Source organism: Stegodyphus dumicola, chromosome 7 (genome assembly GCF_044657685.1).
Source record: "Stegodyphus dumicola isolate Sdum_Otavi_A_Nest chromosome 7, ASM4465768v1".
Classification (NCBI taxonomy): Eukaryota; Metazoa; Arthropoda; class Arachnida; order Araneae; family Eresidae; genus Stegodyphus; species Stegodyphus dumicola.
This window is the reverse complement of record NC_140774.1, coordinates 113,090,268-113,101,096: the sequence shown is the minus strand read 5'-3', so window position 1 is coordinate 113,101,096 and position 10,829 is coordinate 113,090,268. Positions and strand designations below refer to the sequence as shown.

At 33.8% G+C, this 10,829-nt stretch overlaps 1 long non-coding RNA gene across 1 annotated transcript in view; it reads left to right on the top strand.

The window, feature by feature from the left end:
• The first annotated feature begins 4,082 nt into the window (after positions 1 to 4,082).
• LOC118197070 (uncharacterized) overlaps positions 4,083 to 10,829 on the top strand; it is a 115,924-nt gene continuing 109,177 nt past the window's right edge. Inside the window, exon 1 of the long non-coding RNA XR_004759504.2 lies at positions 4,083 to 4,216. This is a non-coding gene — a long non-coding RNA (uncharacterized LOC118197070). The remainder of the gene's footprint in view (positions 4,217 to 10,829) is intronic.

The window sequence follows — 10,829 nt, the reverse complement described above, 5'->3', positions numbered from 1 at the left end:
TAAAACTAAACAGTGAGAAAATAAATAAGGCAAAAGAAAAAAAAAGAATGCATATATTCAATATACATCCAATAGTTTTGGTTAAACTCCATAGCAAATTGATATGGTTTCTATGAATTTCTTAACAATTCTTTAAATTATAGAGTTTTTTCCTTCTTCTTTATTATTATTGATTTCACTTTTGGCTGGTGTTATAGAAACATTCTTAATTTCTGGGTTAATTTTTTGACTTATTCTATTCCTGAAACCCTTTTGCCACAAATTGTTTTTGCAATTAGTATGATTTCTTTGGCTTCTTTTTCAGTCGATGCTAATTCTTTAAAACTCCTGATAACTTCTGGCCAGAGCTGATGCCAAAAACATTCAATGTCTATGAATGAACATTGAACCATGTAGGAATGAAATTCGACCAATGGGGAAGTTAAATGGCAACGATTAAGGAAATACATATATGTGAGAACACGTTCCGCAAATCCATGCTCGACAAGGGATTACTGCATAGGCAACTGAGAATAAATGTAATGTGTGTAACTAGATCTATAATGTCAAGGAGTAAAATAATGTGCAGTGATGAAAACTATGTTTAATAATTACTGCAAACTAAAGGAATTAAATTTCAATGAATGAAAAACAAAATAATAAAGAAGTAAGTTAGCAAACAATTTATTTTAATCAGAATTTAATTTATTTATATGTAAAAACCTTCTACCCTATTTCTGATTCCAATTTTAAAATAATTCAGTGCTTCTGAAAATAGAAAGCAAATATGAATAAAATAATTTAAATTTTAATATGCGTTTCTCTTTAATATTGACTATACTATTTTAATTTAGTGTATAAAATATTCAGATAATTGCAACCAATATAAATGAGCCTAACTGCAAAACAGTAAAACTATGCATTATTATTGAAAATTAAATCAGTATCTTAATATGAATATTTTATGATTTGTGTAGGAATTATTATCTTTTCTCAATATTTTATGACTAAAGTGAACATAAAACTGGATAAATTATGTATTATAACAGAATATTAAGAAAAGCATTCATATAAATTTAATATACACTGGTGTGCAAAAATTAAGGACGAAGTCGAAAAATTAGCATATCAGCTGAACGAAGAGGCAGGGCGGACAGAAAGACCAATCAGGAGATTAAATAAGGTGATGTACGGTAGCACATGCGCAGATATGCAGGTAGACGTAATGGGGGAGTGTCTGAGTAGTATAAAGCATGTTGTCGGTGTAAGATCAGTATTTCTGGCAAAGAGATTGCACCCCGTATAGCAGTTAAAATCACACCGAGTTGCTGCCTCAGCGAGAAATGGCGAATTATCAATCTGCTAGACGACATCTAAATGCTTTTACCCGAGGTCGAATCATTGGGAAGTTGGAGGAAGGCCGCAGTGTGACAAGTGTGGCTGCAGAGTTCGGAAATGCTCACAGCATCGTTTCATGACTTTGGAGACAATTTCAAACTACAGGAACAGCTATTTGGGGGTTTAGTAGTGGTCGTCCACGAGGAACCACACCCGCAGATGACCGGTATATTGCCTTACAGGCCAGAAGAAACAGCGGGAGAAATCGGTAGACACACGACACAGGCGACTGGACGACCGATATCGCGTTTTACCGTAGCCAGAAGACTGCACGGTGGTGGTCTGTTTGCACGACGCCCTGTACGGTGTGTACCTCTAACGCCTGCCCATCGGAGAAGGCGTTCTCTGTGGTGCCGGAAACACCGGAATTGGAGAGACAATGAATGGGAACGAGTACTCTTTACAGATGAGAGCAGATTCAGTCTGAGTAGCGATTCTCATCGCATACTCATCTGGAGAGAGCGGGGAAGCCGCAATCATCCCTCGAACATCATTGAAAGGCACAGGTATGGAAGTGGCGGTGTTCTCGTTTGGAGAGGCATCATGCTTGGTAGTCGTACAGACCTTCACATCTTCGACGCAGGTTCAGTCAACGGGACCCGTTATTGTAACGAGATTCTTCTTCCATATGTGCGTCTTTTTAGAGGCGCTATGGGTCCGCAGTTCTTTTTCATGGACGACAATGCACCATGTCATCGCACAGTAGCTGCCGAACAGCTCTTAGAGAGTGAGGATATTGAACGTATGGATTGGCCGGCACATCGAGCATGTATCCATCGAGCATGTATGGGATTTTCTAGGCAGACGCTTGGCAGATCGTAGGCAGACCTTACCACCAGTAACGATTCCGGAGCTTCGATGGGCGCTGCAAGACGAATGAGCAGCTACGCCTCAACAACTCATTGACACCCTCATTCTCAGCATGGGCAGATGCTGTGAAACCTGCCTAGCAGTCAGGGAAGATCATATCCCCTATTAAAGACCGGATGTTTCTTGCTGGACACCCATCACAGGGATGTTTCGGCCTTCAGTCGCATTGCGCTCCATGCTACTTTTTCAATAAAGCTTCTTTTTAGCCCTCTGATTTCTCTTTTAGTAAGTGTTGCTTACATTACTCATGTCCTTACGTATTGGGGATCTTACGGTATTAAATGTGTTGATTTGGAAAGCTTTTGTACAAAGTTATATTGAAAAACCGTCTCATCCTTAATTTTTGCTCACCAGTGTAAACTTGAATCTTTAAAAAGCTAATAAATAAATAAACTTACGAGCAATACTTTCGCAAATATTATTCAGATCGCTAATTAAAGTATAAAGTTTTGTATAATTAATGCATATGAATTATTTTGAATAATATTAATAAGCATCTTAGGAAGTAAAGTGAAGCACAATTTCATAATAAGGTATATGCTATTTCAAATCCTTCTAGGAATGTGATAAGTATTTTTGCATTTGAAATTCTGCCAGATAATTATCTGCATTATCTGTATCGTAAATGGTTGCGTTAATGGTTAATGCACCGTTAATCGTTAATCAATTTACAGTTGCGATTCTTAGAATCTATACCCCTTCCTACAGTCTGGTTAAGACCTCATGAAAAACTTAAGTTGGAGGAATAGACCGCTGAATACTGGTAGTTTGAACTGAGTTCGAAATCTGGAGAACAATCGGAATCCAAAAGAAAAGTAAATTAAAGATGATGTGAAGCTTTTAGAGCTTTCTGGGTGAATGTGAGCAATTTATGATCAAAGAATGGCACTGCGTTCGGTACAATATTGATGAAATATTTGTAGAATAATGTTTTATGAAACCTTTCTTGTTACGAGACAAACAAATTCCTTAATATATTTTTAAAAAAAGGAACAAATGTATTGGTTTACCTGGCATCCCATGCATGTTTCCATGTACGTTGATGAGGAATGAATGTTAGTACGTTAAAATAATTATGATTACTTGTCTTGATTGCGCCAAAAATATCTACATTTATCTAAGTGCTTTCTCGAAGTACGATTTTTAGACATTTATTCTGAAATATATAAAAGACTTACTCTTTTAATAATGTATAAAAAGTATATATAAATGTGTATTACCAAACTAATTTTTATTATAAGGGGCTTTTCAGTTCTTATTTTATTAAGCAGTTAATGTTTAAACGCACTTCATATTTTGTCACTTCGGAAAGCAAATAATTACTTCAAGATCTGTAAAAAAAACGCACCTTAACAATATAAGCATGAAATTATCGATAATTTTTCTATTTAATTAAAGTATTAATAATATTATTATTTTAGTAACCCAAGTTTTATCATTTCCGTCTGGAATTAAACAATTTGTGGTATAATATTCGAAGTTACTATAATTGCAATATGACTATAATTCGTTATTTGTAAATATATATATAAGTAAGCTTCAGGTGGGTAAAGCCATTGAACAATGTTGCTGCTTTTCAGTTTATAGACTGAAGTACGTTGCTGACTCTAATTTCTGTAATGTAAAAACATTGTAATTGTTGATACATAAAAGCATGATAAAATTATTAAATTACTCTTGAAGAATCCTCAGTCTAGTTTCCAGCTGGACTCTGTACGGACTCGAAAGAGATCTTTTCCCACGCCAGCCATGTAGCCCCGACATCGCTCCTTTGGACTTCTAACTTTTTTCACACCTACAGCTAAATCTTATTGGTGCTCTCTTCTATTCTGCACAGGACGTCAGAAATGAGGATAACCTGTTTTTGGATTCGTGGCTACCAAGTTTCAGAAGCCGAGGGCTTTGGAAAACTACCAAAGCGTTGGGAGAAAATCACGCATTTGGGCGTTGATTACTACCCGCACTGAAGGTAGTACTTTCATGTTTTATTATTTTTTTCCTAACTTTATTAAGAACGTTTTTTGGAAGAAAACTTCCATTATAACCATATGTTATACAATTCCTATTAGCGAAAAAAATATATTAAACGCATTATAAAATTTAGTTATGCCTTTTTATGCAAGGAATCAGCTAATTTCTGTAAAATCGTGTATAAAATTCATTTTTCAGTATACGTAAGAATTAGCTAATGGTTTTGCTTTCCAGGTTGAAAGAATTATTATATTAACACTGAATTAATCATTTAACTTTCAGAAATTATCTTTACGGTATTTATGTAGCTAGTTACTCTTCCGTATTAAAATTAACAAAACTGCTGATTGCCAATCAGAAGTGCTGGAACAATATTTATTCATAAATCCATGTCCTATCTAAAGCACTTAAGTTAATGCGTTATAAGATGTGTTTTTTAGGAAATATCGTGGCACATTTACTTAACGATTCTCCCACTGTTCCTAAATGATAATTCCTATTTGAAAATGTAAATAGGAGATAAATAAATCTTAATCATGCTAATGTGAAAGAAATATATTCGTATTAAATTTATTATAATCTGAAATTAATTTGTAGTGTATCATTTTAAGTGTTGGCAACTGTATAGAAAAAGAATTCTATCTACCTATTGTAACTATGTAGTCCTTTATTTCCCGAATGATTGATGCATATGCATTTCCCGAATGTTGTGTAGTCTAAATACGGCTTCAAGAAGAATTTGAAAAATGCGTTAATTATTTTGACTTAGCACTCAAAAATTCTACGTAGTATGTTTTTGTATTTAATTGTAAACTTTCATTAACATAATTTCCAATGCAATTTAACTATCATTCTTTAATCATATACTTAACCATGTATACAAAACTCAAGAAGTAATCACAGTTAAAATATTCCCGTTCTTTCTTAAAAGCCTCAGCTGTACAAATTAATTTTATATCTATTATTTCATTCATAAACAACCATTTAATTTCAAGGGGAATTAATTTCACGAACAAATATTTATTTATGCAAAAATATTTATATTAACCTTTTGGGGGGACTTAATCAATTTAAATGATTTCAGGAACTATCAATCTAGCTCATTCAGATGGAAAACATTTCATTATATATAGCTATATAAATTGTTATACGAAAGAAGATTTCACTTCCCACAAGCTTTTTCAACGGAAATAGGAATCGAAGCAGAAATTCAACTCTGCAAGTCATCAAAACAGCGTAATTTCTTCATTTCAGTTTCATTACGCTTTTCTGATTGATTCCAAGAGAAGATACGCTATTGATCTCATTCACAAGAGAACTTTCTCATGCAGAAGTAGAATTAGGAAACTTCTATTCAATTCAAAGTTCTTTCACTAGATCCCGTTTCGGAGAGAAATATTGTGGAATATCATACTTTAACCTCTTTCCTTGGGTATAGAAATCATCCCTTCTATTTTTCCTCTAAATCTACATTCCCATCATTCTTATCGAAATAAATATATAACCATTTCTATCGATATCGTCCTTCTCGTCTTGGGATTGAGAATAGGACTAGTAAAATGAAATATTTAAATATGAGAAGCACCTCGCAGTCAAGAAATACGTTAGAACGACATTCATCCCTAGAAAGATGCAAGGATAAGGCGAACAAAAAAAAAAAAAAAAAAAAGAAGGGAATGTTGCAAGGCTCCTGAATATGCATCAGAAATGAAATTTCCCTGTGAGAATGTTCTACAGATAGTTTCCTCTCCCTGCTGCTGCTATCTCAATTTCATGTACAAAGTGAAGATAGGATATATATGTATATATATATCGATATTCGTATTCACGTAGGAGTTGTAGTGAAAGTTCTTGCAATCTAATTCTGCAGATGGAAAGACCGATTTCTTTTTTAACTTCCCCATGCTTTTCTTTGGCCTTTTTTTCAGCAAGGGATTGATACATATACTAAATGTGAAAGGATTTCAATATTTTAGTATTTTTCGAAAACGGCTGAAAGCATTTGACAGGGGATCGTGACGCTAAAAGACTAAATCGGAAACAAATGAACTAAATAGATCATAATTGTAGAGATAGTAAGAATTCAAATAATTTAATGGTGATAAGAAGTTTGATGTTACATATAAACTCAAAAAATAATCTACCAGTTAAATATTCCTTATCTGAAACTGCACTAAAAACGCCAAAATGCATTCGGAAGAAAAAAAAATGAGTAATTCTGATTTGTTACACTGAATATAAATCAGGCAGTTACTATACTTTATTCCTCATCTATGGAAGTGTGTTTCAACAAATAATGATGACATGGCCACGGATTGCATTCCTGATACAAACACTAGTTTAACCAACCTTTTTAATATTATAAATATACCGCACATTATATATTATTCTTCCTATTTAGTTTCGGTCTTGCGATAAAATTTTTTATTTATTTCAGTTGGGAGATTAAATTTTTAATTAACTTGAGAACTGAGCTAATCTTCCAGCTGCATTACCAGTTTCGTCTATGTCACTACGAATTTTGCAATGAAATCTATTTAGTATCAAGGCTACGGAAATTAAAAGATGCTCTGCAATGTTATATTAATGACTAAATTAAGAAGCACGTTTATTCAAATAAAGCTGAGTCTTTCAGTAACTAATCTGAACACGTGAATACGAGTGCCAAGCTAATGTATTTTCCAAAGTATTGTTACACATCTTATAATGGTTAATACATGAAAAAGATCGGAAAGTTTTCACGTAGCAAGCATCAAATTTTAGCACAACATTTTCCATTCTGATACATTAACAGGCAGTGTTACGAAATTATGATACTGCAGAGAAAGAGTCTCCATTGCCAGTGAACAGATAAGTTTTGGAATATGTGAGTCCGTTTTGAAATTTGTGAGTTGTTCATCTCTTGCTGAAATGCAACATACTTTCAGAAGAAAACACAGAAAATAAACGCCAGGTCACCAGAGCATTATGCAGTGGTATTGTCAGTTTAAAGACAGAGCTTGCCTTTGAAAAGCAAAAGCGTATCAGGAGACCACGTGTGTCTAAAGAAATGGTGGGAAAATAAAGCAAATTTTCGCGCCAGCAGTCCACAAAACTCTACAGTCACTGCAAGATGCGAAAACAACAGTTCTATTCTCGTGATCTGTTAAGATGCGAGTACGGTATCTCTGAGACCGTATCTCAAGTCGTTTTATCCATTGCCGTATGACTTTGACATTTGGGGATTCGTTAATTACCGTATGTTTAGGTAACATGGCAGCTATAATTCACGGAATGCATAAATGCTGCTGCGAGTGCACGCTGGAAAAGAATTCATAGAAGAACGTTAACAAAGATATGGATTATCGATTGCCCCTTAAATATACGTAATATGATTAACAGGGATATCACACATTTGAAATGTGTGAAAAAAATTTGAATGATTTTGTAGAGTCATTAAGTTATATCGAACCAGGAACTGAAAAATGTGCGATGCTTTAGCTGGCATTCGAACTCAGTACCTCCCGAATGCATGTCGAACGCGCTTCCAGTTACGCCACGAAGGCATGAAAAAAAGGGAGAGAGAAAATACTTTATAAGTGTCCCAATGATTTTTGCATACAAATTATTGCTGTATTATTATTTTCAGAAGAGATTCCCTTAAACCTACTTTACTTGTATTCGCTTTGTCATGGATTGCGTTATCGCCTTGCTATGATTAGCATAGCTTATAATTACAATTGATATCTCGCTTGTAGAAGTAACTTGCTCTGTTTCATAAAGTTGCACTAGCAAGCCTCAATTAGAAATCTGATAGTCTCTTCTGACTAAGTTCTACATGCTGCAGAGTTAAATACTGAGTTTTTCATGTTAAAAAAGCAATTTATTTTCCATGTTTTCTAACCTTTGCAAGCTGAATAGCAATTTAAAGTGAAATTCAGCTTTTAAAAGTATTCTACAATTGGTAGAATTCAATAAATATATCACTTGTTTCTACGAGTCATTATATTCTTATTGTTTGTGTGTGTGACTTGTCTCACTTGTCTGATAGTGACATCAGAAAAAGTCCACGGGAGTGCAAGATTGCGCCTGTCGTTGACAAGAGCCTTGGGCACCACACAGGTGAGAGCACGACTTTCACCCCCAGTTTTGATGGAGAGCATCCCAGGTGGTCTGGTCCGAGGGTCTCCCACTTCTCTTTCCCTACCCTCAACCTCTCCAGAGGACGTTCGGCTCACCGCAAATTTAGAGTGTCCCCATGCCACACATACTCTATTCATCCAACGTGTTTGGTTAGGTGAGTCGGGCTGCTCTAATTACTTATACTGATATACTCTATACATTTACAAACATCCATGCCTTCACTCTATACATTTACAAACACTTACTGAAAGGCCCGGATTCGAACCCGGGCCCTTCGGTATGGCACTCAGCGACGCTAACCACTGTCCCGGTTGAACGACCCCTTATTTTTGTTATTCTCATAGCTTGTTAATTTCTAGACATGAAACGCCAGGAATATAAAATTAAACTATTGGCACAAAATTTAGTTAATATTAATAAATGCTTAGGACCTTACAAATGTAGTGCTATGTTTGTTTTTTCTAAGTAATACCGTATTTACTCGCATATTTTCCGCCTTATTTTTCAGCATAAGTATTAGAAACTTAAGATTTATGGTAATTAAGAAAAATATGTGCAGAAATAAGAAATTATTTTGCGTAAGTAAAACGAAAGTTGTTGAAATTAAATAAGACTTCTAAAATACATATCTGAGGGTCTTTATGGCGGTTTTTTAATGTGTTTATGTTTATTATATTATAAGCCGTTTCTTTAAAATTAGTAATACACCACGTATTTTTCCTCTCCCGATTTTCAAGTGGTAAAATTACTAGGAAGAAGGGGGGAAGTACGCGAGATACGTTCTTTACTGTAGCGTCATATGTGTCCTTATTGTTGAAACTGAGAGCGTTAATTTTATTCTAGGGACATCATCACACTCACAAATGTAAGAGGAAGTATAATGAAAATGCAATTATTTAGCAAATTCGTATGTTTTAATTAAACACCATATTAGATACTTGGGAAAAAGAAACTACATCTATCATTAGAATTAAAAGTGATCTTAAATGAGAATTGAAAGTAATCTATATTTTATAGAGATTTATGAATCTATTTCCTTTTAATAAAAGCTTTTCATTACAGATCTTGCTTCCATTATGTTTAAAGTTAATTAGTAAATGAAATATTTCAGTTCCTTAATAATGTATTAAAGTCATAATAAATGAAATTGTCTTCATGAGATTACGCGCATTATTCCAGATATAATTGTTTCATTTAAATAAATTTCATTTTCTATTGAAACCTAGATTATTATCGTATAAATCTGCTACCTTTCCTGACAATACAAGATCGTTCCACTTTCTAAATCGAAGGCTTAAAATCCTGAAATTTTTCATTCAAGACCACGTGAGTTATCTGATCTAATTATTTCGCCTTGAATAAACGAAGTGAAGTGAAAAGAAAACCACCGCAAGCTGAAATTTAATTAAACGTCACCTTCTACATTTTTTCCCTCCCTGTATAAGGAAAAATAAAAATGTGAGGAAAATGGGCCTCGGATATGAAGAAAAAGGAGGGAAAATAGCTTTCAAATATAAAATTCAATCTTCTGAAGTTTCAGAGAAAAGTACAATGGACGTTTTTTCCCTCCCAGCACTCATAGCACTGTAAATAGCTCTTAATAAAGCACTGTTAAAGAATATTTCTAGCGTATTTTAGAATCGAATTAAAAAGAGTATTGTCCAATATTTTTTTCTTGTTGAATTAAAACCGAAAGAAATCGTACTGACTGTTCAGCGTATGTTAAAAACGGATTTAATTTGGTATATTAAGGAATTGTTAAAAACTAGTGAACCTCTGCATTTGGGGAAGGAAAAAAAGTGGACATAAAAAAGTTGCTACACTCCAATTTTAAATGAATTTGAATAATTAAAAGGCTTTTCTTTGAAGTTTTACGATTTTTGATGAAACATGTTTCAAACATAAGATTAATTAAGGGGAAAAACTCCATTTAATTGTGAGCAAAAACAGAAGCCACGAATAATTAAAATTAACTATATGAACAAATTTATATATTATTTTTTTAGAAAGCATATAAATTTTTGCCAGTCAGTATGTTTAAAGATGAATTCATTAATACAATAACAAATAAACTTTTCCAAAATACGTAACTTTGCACTCAGCAATTCTTTCATAATAATAAATCGTATGGAATTGTTTAATTGTAGCAATGCACGTTAAGTCTGACTGTTTAATGGGAAGAACGTCTTCGTGAAAGACTTAAGAAAACATGGCACATGAAGGAATTCACGAAAACGCCCAATCAGACAGCCTGAATCATAATACTTCGTTGATTACCTGAAACGTAATAATTCTTAGAATACATAATGAATATGACAATTCTCTTCTAATCTGAGTGGATATGCTTATTTCACCTTATGGTTTTATAACACTCGCATGAGATATGTGCCCAATCAGATTCTTCTACGTTTTATTATCACAAAGCCTAATTCCATGTTCTCTTGCTCTTCCTCCAGCTTCTGTTTTTAAAGAAGAAGCCATGAATTTGA